This window comes from Salmo trutta, chromosome 26, assembly GCF_901001165.1.
Source record: "Salmo trutta chromosome 26, fSalTru1.1, whole genome shotgun sequence".
In the NCBI taxonomy this organism is placed as follows: domain Eukaryota; kingdom Metazoa; phylum Chordata; class Actinopteri; order Salmoniformes; family Salmonidae; genus Salmo; species Salmo trutta.
In genome coordinates this window covers 27,871,526-27,889,752 of record NC_042982.1, presented here as the reverse complement: position 1 = coordinate 27,889,752, position 18,227 = coordinate 27,871,526, and the positions used below count along the sequence as shown (strand labels likewise).

At 45.5% G+C, this 18,227-nt stretch overlaps 1 protein-coding gene across 1 annotated transcript in view; it reads left to right on the top strand.

Moving 5' to 3' along the window:
• Window positions 1–18,227, top strand: part of LOC115163574 (unconventional myosin-XVIIIa-like) — a 176,906-nt gene that overhangs the window by 36,818 nt on the left and 121,861 nt on the right. The gene's annotated exons all lie outside the window — the stretch shown is intronic.

Here is an 18,227-nt window from a genome sequence, read left to right as displayed (position 1 = left end):
TGTTTGGAAGTGTACTTCGCCAGACTGCCAAGAACCTTGCCGTCATCCAGGCCAAGGTGGCAAGACGCGGTAGAGATGACACCATAGGCCTTGTTGATCTCTGCACCAGACAGGATGCTCTTGCCAGCATACTTGGGGTCCAACATGTACGCTGCGGCGTGTATGGGCTTCAGACAGAAGTCTTCACGCTTTTTGATGTATTTCAGAACTGCAGTTTCCTCTGCTTGGTGCAACAGTGAAGTGGGCAGGGCAGTACGGATTTCTTCTCTTACATCTGCAAGCAGAGTCTGAACATCAGACAGGATGGCTACTGCTATAGGTTTCAGGGGTTTCAGGCTGCTTAACACTCTCTCCCAAAATACATCATCCAGGAGGATCCTCTTGATGGGGCTGTCCATATTGGCAGACTGTGATATGGCCATTTCTTGGAGAGACTCCTTCCCCTCCAGGAGACTGTCAAACATGATGACAACACCAACCCAACGGGTGTTGCTGGGCAGCTTCAATGTGGTGCTCTTATTCTTCTCACTTTGCTTGGTGAGGTAGATTGCTGCTATAACGTGATGACCCTTCACATACCTAATCATTTCCTTGGCTCTCTTGTAGAGTGTATCAATTGTTTTCAGTGCCATGATGTCCTTGAGGAGCAGATTCAATGCATGAGCAGCATAGCCAATGGGTGTGATGTGAGTGTAGGACTCCTCCACTTTAGACCAAGCATCCTTCATGTTCCCAGCATTGTCTTTCACCATTGCAAATACCTTCTGTGGTCCAAGGTCATTGATGACTGCCTTTAGCAATGTAGTTAATAGTTAATGTAGTTAATTATTCCTTACCCACGAACATTCGACCACCTATCAGAGATGATTGCAATACAGTCTGCTTTCTTTATGATTTGCTTGACCTTCACTTGAACTCTGTTGAACTCTGCATCCAGCAAATGAGTAGATAAAGCATGTCTGGTTTGAGGGGTGTATGCTGGGCGAAGAACATTCAGAAATCTCTTCCAATACACATTGCCTGTGAGCATCAGAGGTGAACCAGTTGCATACACAGCTCGAGCAAGACATTCATCAGCATTTCTCTGACTACGTTCCTCCATTGAGTAAAAAAAAAACTGATTCCAGGAGAACCATGAGCTGTTGCTATCGATAAGGTGTCTCATTCATCATTTTCACCTCGACTAGAAGTAGAGGGACTTTTGTCAGAGGTTGCTTGTTGTGAGCGCTGAGGAAACTTTATGCACTTGGCCAGATCATTCTGCATCTTTGTTGCATTCTTCACATATGATTTGGCACAGTATTTGCAAATGTACGCAGCTTTTCCTTCTACATTAGCTGCAGTGAAATGTCTCCACACATCAGATAGTGCCTTTGGCATTTTCCTGTAAAGATTAGAATATATAAAAAATTTAAAAAAAAATACAATTCCATATACAGATAAAGAGTTAAGCAGTTATATTAAACAACTCCTTTGTAAGATAAATGTTTTAAAATGAAACATGTATGGAAACAGGTGAATTAACACTCCTCAGTTAGCAGGCTCAAGCAAGCTAGAACCCACATGGTAAAAACTAACTAGCAGAAATTGTTAACATGTTAGAAATGATGTAAACACACTTTGCTGTAGGCTACTATTTAGTAGTTAACAAAAAATCATGTATGTCATATAAAATATATTCACCCCACCCAGAATTGTAATCAAAACTTACCAGAAAGCTTGTAGTCCTTGGCTCAGACATTGTAGTAGTGTGGGCTCAATAGCATCTCATTAGTGTGCAAGCTCTTGAGAACCAGCTGTACATGTGATGGAAGAGTACACTGTGCATGCAGAGGGTTGCAATTCCATTGAATTGGGGATAGTTTAACCAAAATATGCCACAAGACCTAGAATTGCCCTGTGTATCACACGAAAAAGGTTCACTGTTATAAGCTAACTTTTTTGATGAATTTAAGCAAAATTCCACAAATTCCAGGGCTTAACTTCCCATTGAATATTTCCGGAAATTTACCGGAAAGTTTACGACCCTTTGCAACCCTAGACAGCTCCGAAAAATACAGATGAAAACTCTCTAGGTAGAGCGTGTGGTCTACAGCTTATCATGAGACACTCTAACTCAGGCGCGCAAAACCTTGATACTTCCTTAGATATCGTGCACCAGCTGTTGTTTACAAATATACATAGTCCGCACCCCCCTTGTCTTTCCAGACGCCGCTGTTCTATCCTGCATATACAGCGTATAACCAGCCAGCTGTATGTTGATAATGTCGTTGTTCAGCCACGACTCTGAGTAATCGCTGTTCTGATGTCCAGAAGTTATTTTCGGTCATAAGAGATGGTAGCAGCAACATTATGTACACAATAAGTTACAAACACAGTTGGTTAGGAGCACGTAAAACGTCAGCCATCATCTCCGGCGCCATTTATGCCTGGGATTACTTGGTAACAGGTTTCCTAAATTAAAATCACTTGGATCTGATTTCCTGGTCATTTTACAGTCTTATTTCCAACATGAAAATTATTATTATATATTTTATATTTTTTTTATCAGAATACGTTGGAGGGCCAAATAAAATCACCTGTGTGCTGAATTTGCCCTGCGGGCCGTCTACTGGGAAGCCCTGCTCTACAGTAACAGCAGCCCTGGTTGGGACCAGGCCACTGTTTACCTTCTGAGCGGATATTACGGTGGCCGAAGGGGCCTGAGGTTGTGTGTTTGTGTGAGAGCAGCGCAGGGCAATCAGTCAATGCAATCCTGTTAGACTCTGTAATATAATGTCAGGCTAACATCTCTGAGTGACGTCCTGTTAGACTCTGCCATGTAATGTCAGGCTAACATCTCTGAGTGACATCCTGTTAGACACTGTAATGTAATGTCAGGCTAACATCTCTGAGTGACGTCCTGTTAGACTCTGTAATGTAATGTCAGGCTAACATCTCTGAGTGACATCATCTCTGAGTGACATCCTGTTAGACACTGTAATGTAATGTCAGGCTAACATCTCTGAGTGACGTCCTGTTAGACTCTGTAATGTAATGTCAGGCTAACATCTCTGAGTGACATCATCTCTGAGTGACATCCTGTTAGACACTGTAATGTAATGTCAGGCTAACATCTCTGAGTGACGTCCTGTTAGACTCTGTAATGTAATGTCAGGCTAACATCTCTGAGTGACATCCTGTTAGACTCTGTAATGTAATGTCAGGCTAACATCTCTGAGTGACATCCTGTTAGACTCTGTAATATAATGTCAGGCTAACATCTCTGAGTGACATCCTGTTAGACACTGTAATATAATGTCAGGCTAACATCTCTGAGTGACGTCCTCTTAGACTCTGTAATGTAATGTCAGGCTAACATCTCTGAGTGACATCCTGTTAGACACTGTAATGTAATGTCAGGCTAACATCTCTGAGTGACATCCTGTTAGACTCTGTAATGTAATGTCAGGCTAACATCTCTGAGTGACATCCTGTTAGACACTGTAATGTAATGTCAGGCTAACATCTCTGAGTGACATCCTGTTAGACTCTGTAATGTAATGTCAGGCTAACATCTCTGAGTGACATCCTGTTAGACTCTGTAATGTAATGTCAGGCTAACATCTCTGAGTGACATCCTGTTAGACTCTGTAATGTAATGTCAGGCTAACATCTCTGAGTGACATCCTGTTAGACACTGTAATGTAATGTCAGGCTAACATCTCTGAGTGACATCCTGTTAGACTCTGTAATGTAATGTCAGGCTAACATCTCTGAGTGACATCCTGTTAGACACTGTAATGTAATGTCAGGCTAACATCTCTGAGTGACATCCTGTTAGACTCTGTAATGTAATGTCAGGCTAACATCTCTGAGTGACTACGCCTAAGGACAGCTCCCGTAATGACATCTGGGCTCTGTGTGTGTGTGGGGAAATACTACATAAGCAACTGCTCATGTGCTGCCAGGGTGTCCAATATTCATCCATTTCTTGTCGTGAGGGACGTGATCTGCACAGCTCCAGACAAGATCAACAAATGACAATGGATTCGTTATGGGACTATGACCATCAGACACATGCAGGTGTGTGTGTTTGTGCATGTTTGTGTGTGTTTACTCACCCCTGGACCTGTCTGATGAGGCAGCTTGAGCACAGAGTTGTCCCAGTGAGGTGGAGATACTCTTTGCCCCCAGCTTTGTTTGTGTGTGTGTGTGTGTGTGTGTGTGTGTGTGTGTGTGTGTGTGTGTGTGTGTGTGTGTGCACTTGTTATGAATGTGAGTGTGTGAGTGCCTGTGTGTGCACACATGTTGGTCTATGTGAGTGTGTTCATACCGTCACACTCCCTCTCCTTTTCTCCCAATCTCCCAGTTTAATATTTCCCTACTAAACCAAACAAACCTAGAGACTGTAAATCTAATCACTGTGGCCCAACGCACAGCTAAGCTGAACAATCGTATTACAATCACCAAAGTCCATCACTGACCACTATACAGGACACAGGAAGACTCTGGCTTTTTAAATCTATAGTTCTAACTTGACTTGGGACCATATGTGTGTGCATTTTTTTATCGTTTTGCCCTGTTGGTGGTAGGTGCACTTGATTCAGCAGCCCTAGTGCTGTTGGTGATAGGTGCACTTGATTCAGCTGCGCTAGTGCTGTTGGTGGTAGGTGCACTTGATTCAGCAGCCCTAGTGCTGTTGGTGATAGGTGCACTTGATTCAGCTGCGCTAGTGCTGTTGGTGGTAGGTGCACTTGATTCAGCAGCCCTAGTGCTGTTGGTGATAGGTGCACTTGATTCAGCAGCCCTAGTGCTGTTGGTGATAGGTGCACTTGATTCAGCAGCCCTAGTGCTGTTGGTGATAGGTGCACTTGATTCAGCTGCGCTAGTGCTGTTGGTGGTAGGTGCACTTGATTCAGCAGCCCTAGTGCTGTTGGTGATAGGTGCACTTGATTCAGCAGCCCTAGTGCTGTTGGTGATAGGTGCACTTGATTCAGCAGCCCTAGTGCTGTTGGTGATAGGTGCACTTGATTCAGCTGCGCTAGTGCTGTTGGTGGTAGGTGCACTTGATTCAGCAGCCCTAGTGCTGTTGGTGATAGGTGCACTTGATTCAGCAGCCCTAGTGCTGTTGGTGATAGGTGCACTTGATTCAGCAGCCCTAGTGCTGTTGGTGATAGGTGCACTTGATTCAGCAGCCCTAGTGCTGTTGGTGGTAGGTGCACTTGATTCAGCAGCCCTAGTGCTGTTGGTGATAGGTGCACTTGATTCAGCAGCCCTAGTGCTGTTGGTGATAGGTGCACTTGATTCAGCAGCCCTAGTGCTGTTGGTGATAGGTGCACTTGATTCAGCAGCGCTAGCGCCGGGAAGGCAAACTGTTCCCATGTTGAACCATTTCATGTGTCTGAAGGTAGAACTCCGCCTACCTGGCAGGCCCAGAGAGCAAATCAAGTGCATCTATAGGCCTACCGCTGGCCAATCAGATAGCTCAGATCACAGCGTCTGCACGGTTTCCTCGAGCCATAGACTGTAAAAATAAGCCCCTAACACAGCAAAGTTGATACTGTGAGATTTTAAAACAGGATCAGAAAGAGACTCAACGATTACAGCAAACAGCTGCTGTTTTTATCAGTAAGTTCATGTTTAAGTTGTTGTTCAGCACTGTCAACACTTTGTTCAACACTTTTATAAGTCATAAAACGTCCGTTCTATCTACATCCACTTAACACTACAACCAGCACTGCAGCTGTAATGAATGACTACAGCCCAGTGTTCCCATAAGCTTGTGTTGTTATTATTAGCGGCTTGTGTCTTTTTTAATATCGAGGAATATTTCACTTTTTCTGGTCATAGGAGTAACAACGTGAATTGGTGCATGAGGCAGAAATAATGCAGTGCGACTTGAGTTTCACAATCCGCTGGAAGGATGTCCCTTTTTCTCAGCGGATGGAGGGTGAGAGGCAGCTTCACCGCTACTCCCTCCCCTCAGACTGACCATCAGATGCTGGCCATCAGTCCAGTAAAAAAAATATACACTGAACAAAAATATAAACGCAACATGTAAAGTGTTGGTCCCATGTTTCATGAGCTGAAATAAAATATCCCAGAAATGTTCCATACTCACAAAAAAAGTATTTCTCTCAAATTTTGGGCACAAATTTGTTTCCATCCCTGTTAGTGAACATTTCTAATTTTCCAAGATAATCCATCCACCTGACAGGTGTGGCATGTCAAGAAGCTGATAAAACAGCATGATCATTACACAGTTGCACCTTGTGCCCTCCCAGGCTCAATCATGGCTGCGCTCTTACCCAACCATGTGAAATCCATAAATTAGCGCCTAATGATCTTATTTCAATTGACTGATTTCCTTATATGATCTGTAACTCAATAAAATCATTGACATTTTTGCATTTATATTTTTGTTCAGTATATTTATATTTATTTATTATGCTCACTCAGCTGTGCCTCACAAGTAATACAACACATAAGTGTGATCATATACCTACATTTTATAAAAATATAATTTCAAAATGGTCTGAGAAGAACACCATTGTCAGGGCAATTCAAGCATAGCCAATATGCAGTGATAATGTATTGGGCCTACAGCCTACTGCACAAACCTCATTGCTGCAGAACTGTTTTTAATTGGTTATTGCTGCATAGGCTTATGTTTTTTTAGAATGTTTAAAAAACATCTGAGCGGTAGATCTCTAACCAATGAGCTAGGCCAGGTCAGTCACAGTTAGACTATAGGCCAGGTCAGTCACAGTTAGACTACAGGCCAGGTCAGTCACAGCTAGGCTATAGGCCAGGTCAGTTACAGCTAGGCTATAGGCCAGGTCAGTCACAGCTAGACTACAGGCCAGGTCATCCACAGTTAGACTATATGCCAGGTCATTCACAGCTAGACTACAGGCCAGCTCAGTTATAGCTAGACTATAGTCCAGGTCAGCCACAGTTAGACTACAGGCCAGGTCATTCACAGCTAGGCTATAGGCCAGGTCAATTACAGCTAGGCTACAGGCCAGGTCAGTCACTGCTAGGCTATAGCCCAGGTCAGTTATAGCTAGACTATAGTCCAGGTCAGCCACAGTTAGACTATATGCCAGGTCAGCCACAGCTAGACTATAGGCCAGGTCAGTCACAGCTAGACTACAGGCCAGGTCAGCCACAGTTAGACTACAGGCCAGGTCAGCCACAGATAGACTATATGCCAGGTCAGTCACAGCTAGACTACAGGCCAGGTCAGTCACAGCTAGACTATAGGCCAGGTCAGCCACAGTTAGACTATATGCCAGGTCAGTCACAGCTAGACTATATGTCAGGTTAGTTACAGCTAGGCTATAGGCCAGGTCAGTTACAGCTAGACTATAGGCCAGGTCAGTCACAGCTAGACTATAGGCCAAGTCAGTCACAGCAAGACTACAGGCCAGGTCAGCCACATTTAGACTATATGCCAAGTTAGTTACAGCTAGGCTATAGGCCAGGTCAGTTACAGCTAGGCTATATGCCAGGTCAGCCACAGTTAGACTATATGCCAGGTTAGTTACAGCTAGGCTATAGGCCAGGTCAGTTACAGCTAGGCTATATGCCAGGTCAGCCACAGCTAGGCTATATGCCAGGTCAGCCACAGTTAGACTATATGCCAGGTCAGTCACAGTTAGACTATAGGCCAGGTCAGTCACAGTTAGACTATAGGCCAGGTCAGCCACAGCTAGACTGCAGGCCAGGTCAGTCACAGCTAGGCTACAGGCCAGGTCAGCCACAGCTAGACTATAGGTCAGGTCAGTTACAGCTAGACTATAGGGCAGGTCAGCCGCAGCTAGGCTATAGTCCAGGTCAGTTACAGCTAGACTATAGGGCAGGTCAGGTCCGTCACAGCTAGGCTATAGGGCAGGTCAGTTACAGCTAGGCTATAGGCCAGGTCAGCCACAGCTAGACTATAGGCCAGGTTAGACACAGCTAGACTACAGGCCAGGTCAGTCACAGCTAGGCTATAGGCCAGGTCAGTCACAGCTAGACTATATGCCAGGTCAGTCACAGCTAGACTACAGGCCAGGTCAGTTATAGCTAGATTATAGTCTAAGGTCAGCCACAGTTAGACTATATTCCAGGTCAGCCACAGCTAGGCTACAGGCCAGGTCAGTTACAGCTAGGCTATAGTCCAGGTCAGTCACAGCTAGGCTGTAGGCCAGGTCAGTCACAGCTAGACTATAGGCCAGGTCAGTCACAGCTAGACTATAGGTCAGGTCAGTTACAGCTAGACTATAGGTCAGGTCAGTTACAGCTAGACTATAGGTCAGGTCAGTTACAGCTAGGCTATAGTCCATGTCAGTTACAGCTAGGCTATAGTCCAGGTCAGTTACAGCTAGGCTATAGTCCATGTCAGTTACAGCTAGGCTATAGTCCAGGTCAGTAACAGCTAGGCTATAGTCCAGGTCAGTCACAGCTAGGCTATTGTCCAGGTCAGTTACAGCTAGACTATAGGGCAGGTCAGTTACAGCTAGGCTATAGTCCAGGTCAGTCACAGCTAGGCTGTAGGCCAGGTCAGTCACAGCTAGGCTATAGTCCAGGTCAGTTACAGCTAGACTATAGGCCAGGTCAGTCACAGCTAGACTATAGGCCAGGTCAGTTACAGCTAGACTGTAGGTCAGGTCAGTCACAGCTAGACTATAGGTCAGGTCAGTTACAGCTAGGCTATAGTCCAGGTCAGTTACAGCTAGGCTATAGTCCAGGTCAGTTACAGCTAGGCTATAGTCCAGGTCAGTTACAGCTAGGCTATAGTCCAGGTCAGTTACAGCTAGGCTATAGTCCAGGTCAGTTACAGCTAGACTACAGGCCAGGTCAGCCACAGTTAGACTATATGCCAGGTCAGTCACAGCTAGGCTATAGTCCAGGTCAGTTACAGCTAGACTATAGGGCAGGTCAGTTACAGCTAGACTATAGGCCAGGTCTGTTACAGCTAGACTATAGTCCAGGTCAGTTATAGCTAGGCTATAGTCCAGGTCAGTTACAGCTAGGCTATAGTCCAGGTCAGTTACAGCTAGGCTATAGTCCAGGTCAGTTACAGCTAGACTATAGAGCAGGTCAGTTACAGCTAGACTATAGGTCAGGTCAGTTACAGCTAGACTATAGGCCAGGTCAGTTACAGCTAGGCTATAGTCCAGGTCAGTTACAGCTAGGCTATAGTCCAGGTCAGTTACAGCTAGACTATAGTCCAGGTCAGTTACAGCTAGGCTATAGTCCAGGTCAGTTACAGCTAGACTATAGGGCAGGTCAGTTACAGCTAGGCTATAGTCCAGGTCAGTTACAGCTAGGCTATAGTCCAGGTCAGTTACAGCTAGGCTATAGTCCAGGTCAGTTACAGCTAGGCTATAGTCCAGGTCAGTTACAGCTAGACTACAGGCCAGGTCAGTTACAGCTAGGCTATAGTCCAGGTCAGTTACAACTAGACTATAGGGCAGGTCAGTTACAGCTAGACTATAGGGCAGGTCAGTTACAGCTAGACTATAGTCCAGGTCAGTTACAGCTAGACTATAGGGCAGGTCAGTTACAGCTGGACTATAGGGCAGGTCAGTTACAGCTAGACTATAGGGCAGGTCAGTTACAGCTAGACTATAGGGCAGGTCAGTTACAGCTAGGCTATAGTCCAGGTCAGTTACAGCTAGACTATAGGGCAGGTCAGTTACAGCTAGACTATAGTCCAGGTCAGTTACAGCTAGACTATAGGGTAGGTCAGTTACAGCTAGACTATAGGGCAGGTCAGTTACAGCTAGACTATAGGGCAGGTCAGTTACAGCGAGGCTATAGTCCAGGTCAGTTACAGCTAGACTATAGTCCAGGTCAGTTACAGCTAGGCTATAGTCCAGGTCAGTTACAGCTAGACTACAGGCCAGGTCAGTCACAGCTAGACTATAGTCCAGGTCAGTTACAGCTAGGCTGTAGGGCAGGTCAGTCACAGCTAGACTATAGTCCAGGTCAGTTACAGCTAGACTACAGGCCAGGTCAGTCACAGCTAGACTATAGTCCAGGTCAGTTACAGCTAGGCTATAGTCCAGGTCAGTTACAGCTAGGCTATAGTCCAGGTCAGTTACAGCTAGGCTATAGTCCAGGTCAGTTACAGCTAGGCTATAGTCCAGGTCAGTTACAGCTAGACTACAGGCCAGGTCAGTTACAGCTAGGCTTTAGTCCAGGTCAGTTACAGCTAGACTATAGGGCAGGTCAGTTACAGCTAGACTATAGGGCAGGTCAGTTAAAGCTAGACTATAGTCCAGGTCAGTTACAGCTAGACTATAGGGCAGGTCAGTTACAGCTAGACTATAGAGCAGGTCAGTTACAGCTAGACTATAGGGCAGGTCAGTCACAGCTAGGCTATAGGCCAGGTCAGTCACAGCTAGACTATAGGGCAGGTCAGTCACAGCTAGACTATAGGGCAGGTCAGTCACAGCTAGACTATAGGCCATGTCAGTTACAGCTAGGCTATAGTCCAGGTCAGTTACAGCTAGGCTATAGTCCAGGTCAGTTACAGCTAGGCTATAGTCCAGGTCAGTTACAGCTAGGCTATAGTCCAGGTCAGTTAAAGCTAGACTACAGGCCAGGTCAGTTACAGCTAGCCTATAGTCCAGGTCAGTTACAGCTAGGCTATAGTCCAGGTCAGTTACAGCTAGACTACAGTCCAGGTCAGTTACAGCTAGACTACAGTCCATGTCAGTTACAGCTAGACTACAGGCCAGATCAGTTACAGCTAGACTATAGTCCAGGTCAGTTACAGCTAGACTATAGTCCAGGTCAGTTACAGCTAGACTATAGTCCAGGTCAGTTACAGCTAGGCTATAGTCCAGGTCAGTTACAGCTAGGCTATCGTCCAGGTCAGTTACAGCTAGACTATAGTCCAGGTCAGTTACAGCTAGGCTGTAGGGCAGGTCAGTCACAGCTAGACTATTGTCCAGGTCAATTACAGCTAGACTACAGGCCAGGTCAGTCACAGCTAGACTATAGTCCAGGTCAGTTACAGCTAGACTATAGGGCAGGTCAGTCACAGCTAGACTATAGTCCAGGTCAGTTACAGCTAGACTACAGGCCAGGTCAGTCACAGCTAGACTATAGTCCAGGTCAGTTACAGCTAGGCTGTAGTCCAGGTCAGTTACAGCTAGGCTATAGTCCAGGTCAGTTACAGCTAAGCTATAGGGCAGGTCAGTTACAGCTAGGCTATAGGGCAGGTCAGTTACAGCTAGACTATAGGCCAGGTCAGTTACAGCTAGGCTATAGGCCAGGTCAGTTACAGCTAGGCTATAGTGCAGGTCAGTTACAGCTAGGCTATAGGGCAGGTCAGTTACAGCTAGGCTATAGGCCAGGTCAGTTACAGCTAGGCTATAGGGCAGGTCAGTTACAGCTAGGCTATAGGCCAGGTCAGGGCTGACGTTAGTAGACACAGCTGTGTTCAGCTGTTAGCAGAAGGGTTGCACACACACAGTACGACAGTACACACATACAAGAACCCTCCCCTCCATTCTTCCTACCTCCTCTTCTCCTCGCCTCCTCCCCCTCTCCTCCTTTCATCTCTCCTCCCCTCTAGCCCTTCCTTCTGGGTACAGGCACTGCAACGCCACAATCGCTGCTTGTTTCCACGGCAGCCATGACAGTCAGGCTAATTCTATGTGGCTGCTGCTGTAATCTCTGTGGAATGTGGCCTCTGACCTCTGACCCTGTGTGCAGGGGCAATGGTCAGGGGAGAAGTTCTATCGGGTCATGAGCACATCAAGAGCCAATCACATTCTGCTCTGTCAGCTGGGATGGGTTGTGCTGGGGTGGCCACTCAATAACTAGATGAGTGAGCAACATAGATCTGGGGTTGGGGGTAGGAGTGGAGAGAGAAGGCACAACATCAATATCTTTTAACATGGCCAAGCCCTCAGGCCAGTTATGCGCTTGTAAATTTAAATTCCAGCTTCTGCCTGCATGCACGAAATGTATAGGCACAGTACAGTTTAGGGCAGACTGTTTTACAATGGGTAATAACACAGTCAATAATTACTGTCAATAGTAATAATGTGTCATCATAACAATCTAATGTGTGTACTGATCATTGGTCATCAGTCTTACTGACAGAATGTTATGTAGTATGTCTTGAGTGTGTGTGTGTGTGTGTGTGTGCGACAGTGACCTAGATCTTCCACCCTGGATCACAGTGGAGACATGGCGACTGGAGCACGGTCAGGCGTGGTCTCTCTCTATGCAGCACTCTGCAACAAAGTCTCACCAGACGTCAGCCTCTGTCTCTCTGTCTCTCTCTCTGTCTGCCTGCCTGCCTGTCTGCCACTGTCTGCCTGCCTGTTTGCCACTGTCTGCCTGCCTGTCTGCTACTGTCTGCCTGTCTGTCTGCCTGTCTACCACTGTCTGCCTGTCTACCACTGCCTGCATGTCTGTTCGCCACTGTCTGCCTGTCTGCCACTGTCTGCCTGCCTGCCTGCCTCTCTGCCACTGTCTGCCTGCCTTCCTGCCTGTTTGCCACTGTCTGCCTGCCTGTTTGCCACTGTCTGCCTGCCTGTCTGCTACTGTCTGCCTGCCTGCCTGCCTGTCTGCCACTGTCTGCCTGCCTTCCTGCCTGTCTGCCACTGTCTGCCTGCCTGCCTGCCTGTCTGCCACTGTCTGCCTGCCTTCCTGCCTGTCTGCCACTGTCTGCCTGCCTATTTGCCACTGTCTGCCTGTCTGTCTGCCTGTCTACCACTGTCTGCCTGTCTACCACTGCCTGCATGTCTGTTCACCACTGTCTGCCTGTCTGCCACTGTCTGCCTGTCTACCTGTCTTTCTGTCTGTCTGCCTGTCCAGTGCCTGCTCACCCATAGCACATACAGTGCTACTTACCCATACATACTGAACATACATACAGCCCTGTGTGGAAGTATTTGGGCTCAGCTCTAATGCCGTGTACTCCTATGGATTAGTGGTGCTGATGTACAGTATATGGTTCCTAATGGACTCGCTGTCATGTGGATTTGAGGCACATTGGTTAACATTAGCAGGGAAGTGTACAAAGCCATCAGATAGTGAGGGCACAGACTGCTCAATACATTGGAATGTAGAAAATATGAAGCTATTGTTGCCGTTAGGTTTTTTTGTTCGCTTCAGCACTTGTCTTATAAGGGATGGAAAATGTGGGCACTTCATTACAGTAGGTGAAAACAAGGTCAGACTGGTGGCGGTCCAGCTGCATAGGCTCTGTTTGGGGATGAGCAATGGATGCCAGGTACACATCACACATTCTGTCTCAAGTTCTGTGATGCACGCACGCACGCACGCACACACGTACACACACACACACACACACACACACACACACACACACACACACACACACACACACACACACACACACACACACACACACACACACACACACACACACACACTCTAAATCCCTCTGTACCCCCATTCTTCATTATCTCTGATGTCATTCTGAGCTTTGTAATCACAAGTTAAATCCATGAAACCCAGACAGTCAGTGACTGTGTGTCTCCTCCCAGTTCAAGAGATGTTATCAGTCTGTGTTAGCCACGCCAGGGATGTGTACTGTACACTGCAGTGCTGCTAAGAATAGATTCTCCTCTGAGGCCAAGAGCCCAGAGAGGAGAGGACCCAGAGGCTGTGTGTGTGTCTGTGTTTGTGTGTGTGTACACAGGAGGAGGCTTCTCTTAATATGACTGTGAGATGGAGAGACTGAGGGATGGGGAGGGAGGGCTGTTTGCATACGTTAGCTAAACAAGCAGTTCTGGCCAAGTTACCCTCTACTCCAGGCTGGCGTCATTACAACCTTGGTGCCTTACAGGGAGGGGTTGAACAAGGGAGGATGCTCTATTGTCTTGGCTGACTAGCTGGCAGATAGTGATCTCTATTCTGAACATAACATCATGGTCTCCATAAGGACTGACTAGCTGACAGATGGTGATCTCTATTCTGAACATAACATCATGGTCTCCATAAGGACTGACTAGCTGACAGATAGTGATCTCTATTCTGAACATAACATCATGGTCTCCATAAGGACTGACTAGCTGGCAGATAGTGATCTCTATTCTGAACATAACATCATGGTCTCCATAAGGACTGACTAGCTGACAAATGGTGATCTCTATTCTGAACATAACATCATGGTCTCCATAAGGACTGACTAGCTGACAGATAGTGATCTCTATTCTGAACATAACATCATGGTCTCCATAAGGACTGACTAGCTGGCAGATAGTGATCTCTATTCTGAATATAACATCATGGTCTCCATAAGGACTGACTAGCTGACAGATAGTGATCTCTATTCTGAACATAACATCATGTTCTCCATAAGGACTGACTAGCTGGCAGATAGTGATCTCTATTCTGAACATAACATCATGGTCTCCATAAGGACTGACTAGCTGACAGATAGTGATCTCTATTCTGAACATAACATCATGGTCTCCATAAGGACTGACTAGCTGACAGATAGTGATCTCTATTCTGAACATAACATCATGGTCTCCATAAGGACTGACTAGCTGGCAGATAGTGATCTCTATTCTGAACATAACATCATGGTCTCCATAAGGACTGACTAGCTGACAGATGTTGATCTCTATTCTGAACATAACATCATGGTCTCCATAAGGACTGACTAGCTGACAGATAGTGATCTCTATTCTGAACATAACATCATGGTCTCCATAAGGACTGACTAGCTGACAGATAGTGATCTCTATTCTGAACATAACATCATGGTCTCCATAAGGACTGACTAGCTGGCAGATAGTGATCTCTATTCTGAACATAACATCATGGTCTCCATAAGGACTGACTAGCTGGCAGATGGTGATCTCTATTCTGAACATAACATCATGGTCTCCATAAGGACTGACTAGCTGGCAGATGGTGATCTCTATTCTGAACATAACATCATGGTCTCCATAAGGACTGACTAGCTGACAGATAGTGATCTCTATTCTGAACATAACATCATGGTCTCCATAAGGACTGACTAGCTGACAGATAGTGATCTCTATTCTGAACATAACATCATGGTCTCCATAAGGACTGACTAGCTGACAGATAGTGATCTCTATTCTGAACATAACATCATGGTCTCCATAAGGACTGACTAGCTGACAGATAGTGATCTCTATTCTGAACATAACATCATGGTCTCCATAAGGACTGACTAGCTGACAGATAGTGATCTCTATTCTGAACATAACATCATGGTCTCCATAAGGACTGACTAGCTGACAGATAGTGATCTCTATTCTGAACATAACATCATGGTCTCCATAAAGACTGACTAGCTGACAGATAGTGATCTCTATTCTGAACATAACATCATGGTCTCCATAAGGACTGACTAGCTGACAGATAGTGATCTCTATTCTGAACATAACATCATGGTCTCCATAAGGACTGACTAGCTGACAGATAGTGATCTCTATTCTGAACATAACATCATGGTCTCCATAAAGACTGACTAGCTGGCAGATGGTGATCTCTATTCTGAACATAACATCATGGTCTCCATAAGGACTGACTAGCTGACAGATAGTGATCTCTATTCTGAACATAACATCATGGTCTCCATAAGGACTGACTAGCTGACAGATAGTGATCTCTATTCTGAACATAACATCATGGTCTCCATAAGGACTGACTAGCTGACAGATAGTGATCTCTATTCTGAACATAACATCATGGTCTCCATAAGGACTGACTAGCTGGCAGATGGTGATCTCTATTCTGAACATAACATCATGGTCTCCATAAGGACTGACTAGCTGACAGATAGTGATCTCTATTCTGAACATAACATCATGGTCTCCATAAGGACTGCTCAAGACAGATTTGGTGTTTCATACTATAGCTTTCATAACACCTGCCTTATGGGCCAGGAGAACACTGAGCATAAACTGGAGCCTGCCAAGGTACTGTGTGTGTGTTGTGTGTGTGTGTGTGTGTGTGTGTGTGTGTGTGTGTGTGTGTGTGTGTGTGTGTGTGTGTGTGTGTGTGTGTGTGTGTGTGTGTGTGTGTGTGTGTGTGTGTATAAAGGCTATCACTGTGCCTTACTAACTGTATTGGCTGTGGCTATTCTTTGTATGAGTCAGTGTTTTGGGAGTTTTTAAAAACAAAACCTTAAACAAACAACAGTGTGTGTTTGTGGGCTTATGTAGACGTTGTGTGTGTGTGTCTCTTTCTGTAGTAATGTGAAAGATGAGTGAAGTGTGTGATGGTAGAAGACTTGGACTAGAGGTGATGTGTAATGAATGGGAGATATATCATCATAACGTTATGGATTTTTACAATACCGTCTAAAACAAAAAGTTCTACAAATTGAACTACTTCACTTTCAGTTTTCATCTAGTTTGGTTGAGTATAAATGTAGATTGGAGAAAGCCCATTAAAACCATGTAGAATTCATTTGTTGTCATCCTAGGGTCATGCCCTACTCATAAAACATTAAGAACCTTAAAACAAAAAACACCGCCATACCGTAAAAAACAAGAAAAATGTTGGGATATTATATTTTGTCCATAATATGGCACAGCCCTCAGTTGTCCTAATCTGTGTATGATGGGAGACATGTAGAGGCTGGCCAGGACATGTCTGATGACAGACAACTAGGTTAGTCACTGGGTGTCTCCCTCAGGGGACGTCAGTCATTGTTAGGAGCCAGGGATGTATACACATCCTAGAGAACTGTGTTATTATGACCATGTTACACAACAGCGTTGGAAAACTAGTGTGCTTGGCACTGATTTGAGAGGGTTCATTCCTCGATGACTTGTGTTATTCCCCTGATACCCTTCCTCAATAGGATAGGCTCTCCTGTCAACAGACCAGGCAGCAGATGGTCACAGTATTACAGAAGCACTCTTCTCTTCACATCCTGGTTCATACACACCAATCAACCTGGAAGACTTGGAAGACTAGGGATTAGGGAGGAAATCATTGTGTGTGTGTGTATGTGTGTGTGTGTGTGTGTGTGTATGTGTGTGTGTGTGTGTGTGTGTGTGTGTGTGTGTGTGTGTGTGTGTGTGTGTGTATGCGTGTGTGTATGCGTGTGTGTGTGTGTGTGTCGGTGTGTGTGTGTGTGTCTGTGTGTGTGTGTGTGTGTGTGTGTGTGTGTGTGTGTCGGTGTGTGTCGGTGTGTGTCGGTGTGTGTGTGCGTGTGTGTGTTACCAGAGCATGGGTCAATTCATTTTACATTCCTGTCAACTGAATTGGAATTCGTCCGGAGGGGGACCGACGGATTCATTCTCTGAATTGACAGGAATTTTAATGAAATGTATCCCAGATTTAGTATTTGAAATGAAAATGTGTTTCCCTGTGGGTACAGTGAATATTGTGTTGAATACCATGCAGCTAAGTGTAGAGGGCTTGGACATTCCAGCTCTGCGTGTCATTCCTGTTATTCCCAGCTGACAAACTCATAGCTTCATTTCCTCTTGGATCCTGCTGTTTGCCGTGCGTACAGCAGGATGGGAGCACACTTCTAGTTACTGTTGTAAATCAGATATGTCTATCTGTACTATACTGTACCACTGATCTAGAAGGTTATTATGCATTAGTACACACCCATACACACACACACACATCAAAATGTGAAGTTCATTCATTGGCACTAACATATCTAGATGAAGCATGGATTGTGGACTATTCCATGCAACTGGTGCACAAGACGAGAAGGCAGTCTTTCCTAATACTGTAAATGTCCTGGGATTTTACGTAGCATGCATGCAACCACACACACAAACTCAGTTACATCACTGTATTTCTATTCTCCACGTTCTAAATTCAGCCTTGTGCAGCAGTTCCCACCCTTCATCCAACCACACCTCTCTGGCCAGCTTCTAGAAGCACTCTCCCTCAGTATACAGTACAACACGGATCTGCCCAGATTCCCCTCAGCTCACTCCCCACACAGCCGAGCCTTGTGTCATACTATTACTAAGCTTTTGTGGCGCACATGATTGGGATTAGTTTCCTCTCTTCCTCTGGAGAGTGACGGCAGTTTGTTATGATTGGTGAAGAATCGGCTCTTTGTCTTTGTGCTGCTGCTGCAGTCACACAGCATACAGGCTGGTTTATATTCAGTGTTCTTACTCCCCCTAGTGGCTATGTGAGGGCATTGAATACATTTACAAGGCCTTCCTTGAATAGGAAGTGTTGCCCTCTAGTGGTGTTTAGTGATATAACATTGAGAATAGTACTATAATGAGACGTAGTTTGGA